The sequence below is a fragment of the Tamandua tetradactyla genome, chromosome 8 (genome assembly GCF_023851605.1).
Source record: "Tamandua tetradactyla isolate mTamTet1 chromosome 8, mTamTet1.pri, whole genome shotgun sequence".
NCBI lineage: Eukaryota > Metazoa > Chordata > Mammalia > Pilosa > Myrmecophagidae > Tamandua > Tamandua tetradactyla.
The window spans coordinates 42331222-42343353 of record NC_135334.1 but is presented as its reverse complement, the minus strand read 5'-3'; positions in this window follow the sequence as shown (position 1 = coordinate 42343353).

Genomic DNA, 12132 nt, shown 5'->3' with positions numbered 1-12132 from the left:
TTCCTCTCCAACGCCTCTCCATTTCCTCACTGGAATGACCTCTAGCTGCCTTTCTACACCCAGTCAGCTGCTATCTCTTCTGGGAAAACTTCTCTGATCAATCTAATCAAAGTCACCTCTCCCAGAAGCACCCAGTATATTTTGTCCATGCTTATTTCATAAGTCTTATTTTATCACCTGCTGTCTTGAATGTTTTATGGGAGATCATAAATACACACACACACACACCTGCCACATAGTTCTGATCACCAAGGCCCCATGGTATAGTGTTTGGCCCAGGTATCTGGTTATTGTAGAGAATAATAAGAAGCTCTTCAGTTGAAGTATGGGAACCAGTTTATTTTTAAATTGTATGCTGTATGCTCAAGGCAGTATCCTTGATTTCACAACTGAAGCTGCCTCTACTGCACAGCCAGGAGTTGCAACCAGCAATGTTTTCCAGTGCTCTTCTTTCAGATTTACCCTCACTTTGTGCCTGTAGCTCCAACACACATGTAGCCAATCAACAAATCCACAAAAGAAGCAGGCAATGTATGGTCCCTTGCCGTTGAAGAAATACAGTCATTATCATTCTGATGCTACTCTTATTCAAGGGCTTCAAACTATGGCCACCCCTACCTCTGCTTATCCATACATCTCTCTGGGTATCTTCTAATATTCACCAGAAAGCATTCATATCACACAAATTTGACCAATCTCACTTTATCATTTAAGCCCAGAACATAACTTGGTATGTGCATTCAATGTCCATTTGATTTGTGCCATTTTCTTCTTTCGGCTTCAGCCCTTTTCATTACCTGCCAAGAGCAGACACTCAATACATGTTTGTCCAATGAGTGAAATCTCTGAATAGACAAGGTGATGTACAGACTATGCAGGAAAAAGGGTCAGAGGAGAGAGGGTTGTATGATTCTCTGAGCTAGAACAGGTAAGAATAAAAAGTAGGTTTGCATGTGGAAATGATGAAATAGGTTTCTAGCATTCTGGGTTTGGAGTATCACTGGAACTCCCAGATAAGCAAAGAGCCTAATGATAAACATTGAGAGGTGACTGTAAGAAAGGCTGATGTTTCCCAGGTCACCATTGCATGATCTCCCTGGATAAAAACCACCTCATTTATTGTGAATTTTAATAACAAATTAATGAAAAATCTACATTTTGAGCTATCCAGCAATAGGAGGGGATATTTCCTGCCATAGTGAGAGCACTATTGATGGGGATGGTAGATAGCTGTCTGCCCACATGGAAGGAAAAAAAAGTCTTACACTAAGGAAAATATTGAACTAAAAAATTTTATGATCCTAAAATCATATTATCCGGTAACAATGGGCTATATTTTTTGCAAGCTTAAAACCACCACATATACATAGGGTTTTAAATGGGAAAGAAAATGTAAAGTTCCCCCAATTTTGACTTGATTTAATGTCGGTATCACATGACTTTGACATTGAAGGCAAAGAGGAAGGAATAGGGTGCAGTGAAGATTTTACAACAATTTCATTAAATGGTTCAATGACTTTCTTGAGCATCAATTGTTTCAAGACAACAATTTGATGACTTAAGAGTAAGTAAATCAGAAGCATATGGATTAAATTTTCCTTGAAATACACTTGAGTTCCAAAGGAAGGAAAAAAAACATTTGGCAAAATCCTGTTTGTCTTTGCCAAACCTAAAGTGTTTGAAAAATAATTTGAAAGATTTTGCCAAACCCCAAATGCCACTGTGTTCTCCCATCCCACCCAGCTCTCCAAAATGCAAGGCTAATACATCTACTTAGCATTCCAAATGAACCTGGGCAGCTTTGTGGAAACAAAGAGTCTCATTAAAATGTCCAAGGAGGAGCGGGCCACAGTGGCTCAGCAGGTAAGAGTGCTTGCCTGCCATGCCTGAGGACCTGGGTTTGATTCCCGGTGCCTGCCCATGTTTCTTAGAAAGAAATGCTTTGAGTGAATGGTCATTTGCCTCCCATCCCTGCTCTGATCTCTAAAACATCCATCTCAGAACTTTAAAAATCATTCGAAGGGTGCCTTGCAAAATTGTTTGAGTCATTAGCAGAAGACACTTTGAGCAAATACCTTCAGAGAAAGTGCACTTTGCTAAAAATGCAGCAATATCTTTCTAGTGGAGACTTGACCACCGTGTGTGTGTGTGTGTGTGTGTGTGTGTGTGTGTGTGTGTGTGTGAGCCCTTCTGTATGTTTTCATAGTGCTTACAACCCATACAACCAGTTTTTATTCAAATCATCTCTGAACTAAAATTAAATTTACAAATGAAGCTGCCAACTGGGAATCCCCTAGGGCATGAATCAGGTCAAGACTGAAACAGTAAACAAGACCTTTGAGAAATCAGCAACAGAGTATTGGAATGTGGGTGGTGCTGGCAAATATTGTCACCCTGCAAATGCTTCTTTATTTTTGAACAGTAACCTCAGCTATGTTGAATTTCTATGTGAGAGTTACTTTTTTTTATCTGGAAGAGAGCCACCAAATTTCTGCCTCACACACTAATGTGAGGGGATCAATGCTGCAAATATCAGAGGCACACAGCTTTCAATTCCCAAGAAATCTACATACAGGCTTTCTATTCAAGGGCTAAAGCAGTTGATTTTTCATATCTTCTTACACTTTTTTTATTTTTAACTTTAATTTCCTAAATTTTTTATTTATTTTTTTATTAATTAAAAAAAATTAACTAACACAACATTTAGAAATCATTCCATTAATTTCCTAAACTTTTATGAGTTATTTAATATTAGAAAGACTCAAATGTTTACCATGTGTTGATATTTAGATGAGAAACCCCAGAGATGTGTTGATTAATCAGAAATATCTTATATTCTTTAAGAAACATTTTTGGTTAAAATAATTCATTTTCCCCAGAATTTAGGGATTTTTAAAAACACGTTTTATTCAAGAAATGAGCATATTTCTATTTCCTTTAAACTCAACTGTGAAGTGACCATTCTTCACCTTGAACTTACTCATGCCCTGACTTCCTCCAGGAGTTACTTGCTTGTTAGAGGTTAGCTTGCCATAGGAACAGTTCCATGTATGTCATCCAATCTTGTGTTTGAAGAACTGGCCTTGCTGAAAATAATACCTCAAAGTCAATTGTTTCTCTTCTGCAGAAACCGTCATTTAATAGAAATAAGTGATCAGTAATAAGGGATCTGCAGAAATAAGGGATCTGCAGAAACTATCATTTAGTAGAAATAAGTGATCATTTGGTTGCAAGGAAGAGAAAACCATTCAAATTACCTCAGATCTAAAAGGAAAAGCTGAAAGGTTACAGGAAAATCTCACAAACCCAAATGCAGAGCATATAGTTGGTCCTCTGAAAACTAGGGTGTTTATATAACTATTCTTCCCTTCTCTAAGGAGGCAAGTAATCTCTTTTCTCATCCTCTCTATGACTGTTTCCATTTTCCCTACTTGTCTTCACAGGCTAGGTTTTTCCCACTGGCTTATCATAACTAAATATAATCATGAGTCCTGAAACTACCTGACAGTTCCAGAGATAATCAGCCCTCAGAGTATCAATCCTCAGGGGCCAGACTCCCAGTGCCCATGTAGCAGGGCAGAAGGAAGAATACTTGGGAAGTCCTGGAGCCTACAGAGCCTATAGGATCTATGAGCTGGGATGTATACTATCATCTCCCATTATGCATAGTGTTCTTCTTGTACTGGATCCAAATGGTTTGCAACACAGTGCTCAGGAGATAAGCACAGTCGCATTTCTTTATTCCACCAAATTTTATTAAAACAAGCCTAAGATTCCATCTCTGGATTGGCACAAAAGTTATCTATCACTGTATAACAAATTACCTTAAAACTTAGCAGTTAAAAAAACTAAAAACATTTATTATTTCAGTTTCTCTGGGCCAGGAATTTGGGAGTGGTTTATCTGGATAGTTTGGGCTCAGAGTCTCTCGTGAGGTTGTAGTCGAGATTTTGTCTGGAGCTGCAGTCATCTGAAGGTTCACTAAAACTGGAAGATCTGCTCATTTACATGGCTGCTGGCAGGATGACTCAGGTTCTTGCTGACTTTTGGCAGGTAGGCTCAATCCCCTTCCATGTGAACCTCTCCATAAGGCTGCTTGAATATCACAGCTCAAGAACTAGTGATCCGAGAGAGAGAGAGCACGGAGGAAGTCCCAATGCCTGTTATGATGTAGTCTCAGATATACCACAAAGTCATTTCTGCAACATTCTATTCATTAGAAGCAAGTAATTAAGTCCAGCCCACATAAAAAGATGAGGGGAAATAGCTTCCATATTTTGAAGGGAGTAGCGTCATAGAATTTATGGACATACTTTAAAACCACCGCATCAGAAAATCCATTTTTACCCTCTAGTGCCTGCTCCCTTCCCCAAGTCATGTAGAACATTGTGCTGGTTTGAAAGGATTATGGACCCTGGAAAAGCCATGTTTTAATCCTGATCCATCTTGTGGAGGCAGCCATTTTTCTTTAATCCTTATTCAACTCTGTAGGCTGGAAAGTTGATTAGATTATCTCCATGGAGATGTGGCGCACCCAATTGTGGGGATTAACCTTCGATTAGAGGGAGATGTGATTCCACACATTCCAGGTAGGTATTGATTAATTTACTAGAATCCTTTAAAAGAGGAAACATTTTGGAAAAAGCTTCAGATCCACCCATGCAGCCTTTGCTACAAAGAGACCTTTGGAGATGAAGAAGGAAAACACCCCTGGGGTTGCTGCATGAAACAAGAAGCCTGGAGAGAAAGCTAGCAGATGTTGCCATGTTCGCCATGTGCCTTTCCAGTTGAGAGAGAGAAACCCCTAATGTCATCAGCCTTCTTGAACCAAGGTACCTTTCTCTGGATGCCTTAAATTGGACATTTCTATATCCTTGCTTTAATTTGGACATTTTCGCAACTTTAGAACTGTAAACGTGCAACTTAATAAATTCCCCTTTCTAAAAGCCACTCTGTTTCTAGGTCTGAAACGTACATAATAAAAATGTCTATTTTAATGAAAAAAACTGAAAAAATAACAAAATACTTTACTATAGCTGTGAGGTTTAATCAGTTCATAGATAATACTCAATATACCAAGGCCAAAATAATGCCAATTATATACATAAGAGTTTATGTAGACCCCAGTTACCCAGGATTTATATCTTGTATCGTGTGATTTCCTTCCCTTTGCCCTGGCACAACTACAGTCCAGGTGCTTCTTGTTTGGCTCTCCATGAAGACTGCAATTTTTCCAGTTTCATTCTGTATAGCAGTAGGATAAGTAATGCTGGCTGTTGTACCATATAAACCAAAATTTTGGTGATTTGACACTGCACAAGTATATTGTTCTTTCAAGTGACAGTCCTTTAAGGTCATTTGAAGATGAAGTTTGCTCCACGCAGTCATACACAGGCCAGGCTCTGTCATTTACAACATGTGGCAGCATCTGGTCAGCATTCAGGTGGAAGAAATAGGACATGGAGGGTCATCACAGAGGCTTTAGAGATTAGGTTGGAGGTGGTATACATAATTGGTGCCCATTTTCCATTAACTGGAACTCAGTCGTATAATCCCACCTAAAAACAAGGGAAGCTGGGAAATACTGTCCAGCTATGTACAAAAAGAAGAAATAAGTTTGATGAATGAATATATAGCAAGTCTCTGCCAAATACTCTATCTCTAACCTAAATTAGAGATTTGCCCCTAAATTGTTTTACCAATAAAAGAACAGGACTCTTCTGGGTCTCATTTCTTGATCCATTGTAGTCTAAATGGCACATCAGTAACTCAGTTAACTGGGGCATAAAAAAGCAAGATTTACTGGGCCCCTCTGCAATAGAAGTCTTCAATACATTGTAATACTACTTACTATTCCTTGACTTCTTTTCTGTAATGATTCTTTTGCTTCTGCTAAATAACGAGGTCCTACAGTTCTAATGCAATTTATATTTTGCCTAACATTTACAGTGACCAATTATTCTGACTTTCCCAGGGCTGAGGGGTTTCCCAGGACAAAGAACTTTCAGTGCTAAAACCAGGAAAGTCCCAGGCAAAGCAGCGTGATTTGATCACCCTACTAACAATTTGTATTCATTATCAATTTTTGGATAACAAATTATCTCAAGACTCTGCAACTTAAATTAACAGGTATTTATTTATCTCATACAGTTTCTGAGGTTTGGGAATTTGGGAACAGCTTATGTTCTAACTCAGGGTTTCACATGATGTTGAAGTCAAGATGGTAGCCAGGGCTACAATCATCTAAAGGCTTTTCTGGGGCTAAAGGATTCATTTCCAAGATGGCTTACGAATTTGGCTATTACTTGGAGGCCATGTGGACCTCTCCTCACAATGCAGAAGCTGTCTTTGCCCAGAACAAGTAATCTAAAGAGAGAGTCAGAGCAACAGTTTTTTTTTTATGATCTAGCCATGGAATTGGCATGCCATCATTTGTCTTATATTCCATTCGTCACAGTAACCAACCCTGATAAAATGTGGGAGGAGACATTGTAAGGATGTGAATACTAGGAGGCCAGAATCAATGGCCATAGTCCTTTATTCAAATTATATCTCATGTGTTTTGTTTCTAAAGTTTGCAAATAAACCACTTCATTTTTCTCCTCATAGAATCCCTATGGAGTAGACACGAGAAGTATCATTCTCATTTTATAGATGAAGAAACTAAGGCTCAGGAATTAAATTACTTGTGCAAAAGCAGATAGCAACTGAAGCATCGCAGCAGTCAAGATCTTCTGTTCTGTGCTCGTGTTCCTTCCACTGATCACACCCTGTACACCCCTGAAGTTGTGAATTCTTCACTTCGATAAGCTCATATGAGATTGTGTCTTTTGACCACCAGTTCTCTCCATCCAAAAGTAAAACCTGATCTTCCACTATACCTCCCAATTCTCTCCCTTTCTCTTCAGTTTCTTTCCCTTCTTGAGCAAATCAGCCCTAAAAACATTAGGTGAGGTGGTGCAGGTATGTATCTTCTCCATGTGGGGAGGAGAACATGAAGCAGCTTGTGTGTATTATTAGAGCCCAAGGGGTGGGACAAGGACATTTACCTGGGTTGGACAGCAGCCTGATGTGTTATGAGCACAAGCAAGATGTGAAGGACATCCACATAGGAGGGTGGCCTAATATGGGGTGTCAGAAACTCAGCAAAGAATCAAAACCCAAGAGTAATGTAAAGGGCATCCACACAAGAGGGGTGTAACAGCCAGGATCAGAGATTGGTTTTATATGTGGGGAACTGATCAAGTCAATATATTGAAGATAATGAGAGCCAGGTTTCCCACTGTAGTAAAGAGGAGCTAGAAATATGGAAATGATGAAAATGAGATTGAACCCTATGGTGTTAGATTGGAATTGCAGGTATCCAGTATAAATTCTTGGTTTTCAATTTACATAAATAGATATATAAATAAATGTAGATATAAATGCATATGTATATATAAGTTCCATAGATCTATTCACTGAGAGAAACTGGAAGTGGCAACATCCAATGGCAATGAGCACATCTAGCATAAATAAGATCACTAGTGTAAATAACATAATGCCATAAATTACCATTTTACGTCAAAAGGAACCACGGATCCATGAAGAAATAACTGATTCCAAGACTGCAGCAAGGAAAGTTTAAGATGAACTTACAATATGTTCTTGTGCCAGAAAGTAAAGAAATGCTCAAAGAATAATGGGAACATGTCAAAAGAACACAAAAGTCAACTTGAAGGGGTGCCCATTGGCCAGATATTGGCTAATTTTTGCATCAGAATAAATAATGATGCTAATGAATTTTTATCCATTAAAGAAAAAAGAAAGCTATCTGTACATGCATACATACATAGAAAGTTTATTGAGAAACAATACATTGCATTGCTTCAAAATAACTCTCAAAAATAAAAAGAGGGAATTATAAAGAGAAAACACAATAACTTTATAGTATAGAAGCCCAGCAGATACCATCCTACTCAAGTAATCAATGCTAACCAGTAATGGGACAAATCAGTATCATTTGTTACATAACAGAATTTAAAGATAAGAGTATAGTGCCATTTCTGTGACATTTCTGCCAATGTAATTTATCTTAACCTAGTCATGAAAAAAATCTTATAAAATAAAAATGAAGAATATTCTTCAAAAAACAAACTAGCATATAAATCTTCAAAAATGTCAAGTTTGTAGAGGTCAAGAAAAGTCTGAGAGACTAAAGAGTCTTGATGACTAAATGCAACCCATGATTCTAATATTTCCCATAAAAGACACTATTGAGACAATTATTAACACTGAATAGGGCCTGAGGATTAGATAATTTTCTGATTTTTGTATTGTTTCATGTTGGAACGGGCCTTTGTTTTTAGGAAATATACAATAAAATATTTGGAGGTGATGAGGTATCAGGTCAGCAATTTACCTTCAGATGGCTTTGGGGAAAAATTCTTTACACTGCTCTTGAAATATTTCTTTAAATTAAGATTATTTTTATAAAATGATTTTTTTAATGAAACATTTTTAACAAATCTTTTTGTTTCACCTCTATGGTGACTGATTTATTTTCCAATGGGTGGACATTTATCAATTAATTTTTCATATTGTTAGGCTATTGGGGAATACATTTTATACTTATTTACTTATCTATTCATCCATCCATTGAACAAACATTTATTGGTGACTCACTATATCTCTAGTAACTTGCTGGACACTGAGTATTTAACTGTGAACAAGATACAGCATCTACCTCCAAGAGTTTCAGCCTAATAAGGAAACAGACAAACAGGTAATCATCATAAAGAATGTGAAAGCATAATGTTGAGGAAATATTAGGGGGATGGAGAAATGTGGAGGGGTAATGTAGCGGTTTGAAAGTACTATGTACCCCAGAAAAGCCATGTTTTAATCCTGATTCAATGTTGTGGAGGCAACCTTTTCTTTTAATCCTAATTCAATACCGTAGGTTGAAAACTTTTTATTAGATTATCTGCACAGAGATATGATGTGCCCAATTGTGGGTGTCACCTTTGATTAGATGGAGATGTAACTCCACTCATTCCAGGTGGGTCTTGATTAGTTTATTGGAATCCTTTAAAAGAGGAAACATTTTGGAGAGAGACAGAAATAACAGAAGCCTCAGAGCTGATAGAGCAGATGTAGACGCTTGGAGAACAGTTGCTTCAGAGAACAGGGACGTGGATATCTGGAGATGCTTGGAGCCCAGCACATGTTGCCATGAGATGTTAAGCAAGCCAGAACCTGGAGAGCCAAGGGAAGTCAAGAGATGAAAGCAGCCATGGAGAAGTAAAGTAAGGAACCCCCGCAGGAACAGAGGCTGAAAGTAGCAGAGCCCAGGAGCAAGGGACCAGCAGATGCCAGCCACGTGACTCTTCAGCTGACAGAAGTACTCCTGATCCATCAGCCTTTCTTGAGTGAAGGTATCCTCTTGTTGGTGCCTTAATTTGGACACTTTCACTTTCTTAGAACTGTAAGCTTGTAACTAATTAAATTCCCCTTTTTAAAAGCTGTTCTAATTCTGATATAGCACATTCTAGCAGCTTGCAAACTAACAAAGGCCTCTTAGGATGTAGTCAAGGAAGACTTTCTAAGGAAGTGGTGTCAAAGCTGAGACCTGAGGGAACATTAAGGAATTAACCAGGAGAAAAAGTTCAGCAGATATGTAGGCAAAGGAAATAACATGAAGAGGAGAATTGGAAAGTGACACAGGGACCACAGCTTACCAGAGATACTGTAATAGCTGAGGCTCACTGACACAGAGAGAGTGCAAAGGGAGTGTCAGAAGATGAGCCTAGGGAGGAAGAAGTCTAGAAGACGACCTTTTAGAGACCGCTGAGGCACCATCAGCATCTGCTCTACCTGTATCTTCCAGATTATTACTTCAAGACCCAGTATTCCCTGCTTCCACACCCCTACCCATATACCTTCCAAGAAAGTGCCTCTGAGGAGAGCATGGTTTAGCTAATGTCAGGACTGTTTGATATTAGCAAAGAGAAGCACATCATTTGCAACAACGCTCCGACAATGTTAAGTTTCTTAGCCAAGTTTAGACAAGTGTTTGTTGAAGACTTATTGGCATACTTGCTTGCATATAATCTTTCATCCTTGGGTAGAAAGATATTTATAAATGATGTCTAGCAAAATAGAATTGGATATTTTTTACTCTTCCTAAAAATACTTAGTCTATTCTAAACAGCTCATCACACTGCATTTCTCCTTGGCAATGTTGTGGTTCCCTGAACACACATCCAGTTGCCCAAGCAGTTGCAATTGCTCTGTGGCCTGTTTTCACTTTGGGTGGGAGGCCCTCAGCTCCTTGTTGCTCACTCAACAAGACATTCCCTTGTTCCAGAACTCCCAGGCAAAGGATTCCTTCAGATTAACTGGAATCTTTACTTTTAGTGTAAAAGATGTTTGCTTCATAGAAACATTACTTCATATAAATATAGTCACTAGAAATGGGAAAGAGACAATACTTGGTGAGTTGGTCCTTCCATCTGGTTAGGGGAGGATTATTCCCTCTGACAGATTGGCTACAACCAACTATACAAACAGGAAAGTGAAGCTCAGACCATCTGGGCATGGAGCCTTTTCGAGTGGTCAGTGTAGACCTCTGAACAAGTACTTGAAGTGAGCAGTGAGGGTAGTAGAAACTGATGTTTTTATGGGCTATACATCCAACAGCTTGGGTTCAGTTGTTTACTGGACTCAAGTCCAGCATATAAGCAGAAAGCCCTGGGTTTCTTCCAATTCTGTTTAAAGAGTGTTGATAGTTTGTTTTAGACTCACTTCATTAATATTTAAGCTGTATGGTACATATTTGAGTCTTTGTAATTGTTACTTATGTTTTAAGTAAAAAAATAACAGAAGTTAAAACAAACAATCATAATCGCTGCTCTTTAGTGGTATATACTACATGCTGAGCTTTTTACTAGATGATGTATATTATTTCTAAGCTTCCTAACAATTCTGCAAAGTAAAGATTATTATTCCCTTTTTATAGTTTAAGGGAGTGGAAGCTCAGAGAAGTGAAGTAGCAAGTCTAAGACCACAAGTAATCAGATTACATGCTGTAATTTGAGGTCAAAGCTGCCTAATTTCATACCTATGTTTTTATTTGTTAGTTTGTTGTTTTACCATTCCATTGCCCCTCAAAGATCAGTATTTGGCACTCTCTCCTTTGTTTTATTTTTTACTTTTTTCCAAAGAAATGATAGTGTACTTTTGCTATGATAGTCTCTTGTTCAAGATACAAATAATTTAAAACATTGTTACTGTGCCCCATGAGCACACGAAATAGATGATGGTAGACATACAAACAGTAATAAAATAATACGAAATGTGACTAAGTCGACAAAAGATGTATATAGTACCAGAACACCCAGAAATGAGAGAGATCTATTCTAGAGGGAGCATTTAAACTGAGTCATGCATGTTGTAAGTAATGGTAAAAAGAAGGAAATTCAGGTGGAAGTATGAGCAAAGTTCCATCATTCAGGAGGAGCAAGGACATGAGTGTGATTGCATGGACAGAATTCCTTATCTGGCAGTATCTTGGTCCGTCTACAACTGCTCTGCTTCTCTATTTCTTTCACAAATGTACCATATCAATGAGCATTTTTGACCAGCTATTGAGACAGGAAAACATGAATAAGTTAAGGTGAAAAAAAGAAGACATTATGTAAGGTGGATACAGAATATAAGAGATGGGAGATAAGGAGATTATATTCAGTTTACTCTCTTGGTCCACACCTTGTCTTTCTTTAGAGTCCCTAAGAGACAGCTGAACCCTAAAGGTTTGAAATACTGCTAAATGATCCTTGTTTTAGTTTCCCAGCTCTAAAACAAATACTATACAATAGGTTGGCTTAAACAACCGGAATTTATTGGCTCATAGTTTTGAGTCTGAGAGAAGTCCAAAACTGAGACCTCAGCAGGGTGACACTTTCTCCCTGAAGACCATGGCATTCTGGGCCTGGGTCCTGGAAATCCTTGGACCTTGGCTTTTCTGTCACAAGGCAATGCACCTGGTAGCTCCTTCTGTTTCTATTGGCATCCAGCTTCTGGCTGTTCCCCATGTCTTCTATTTCTCTGTTCATTTCCTTTGCTTGTAAGGACTTCAGCCATATTGGAATA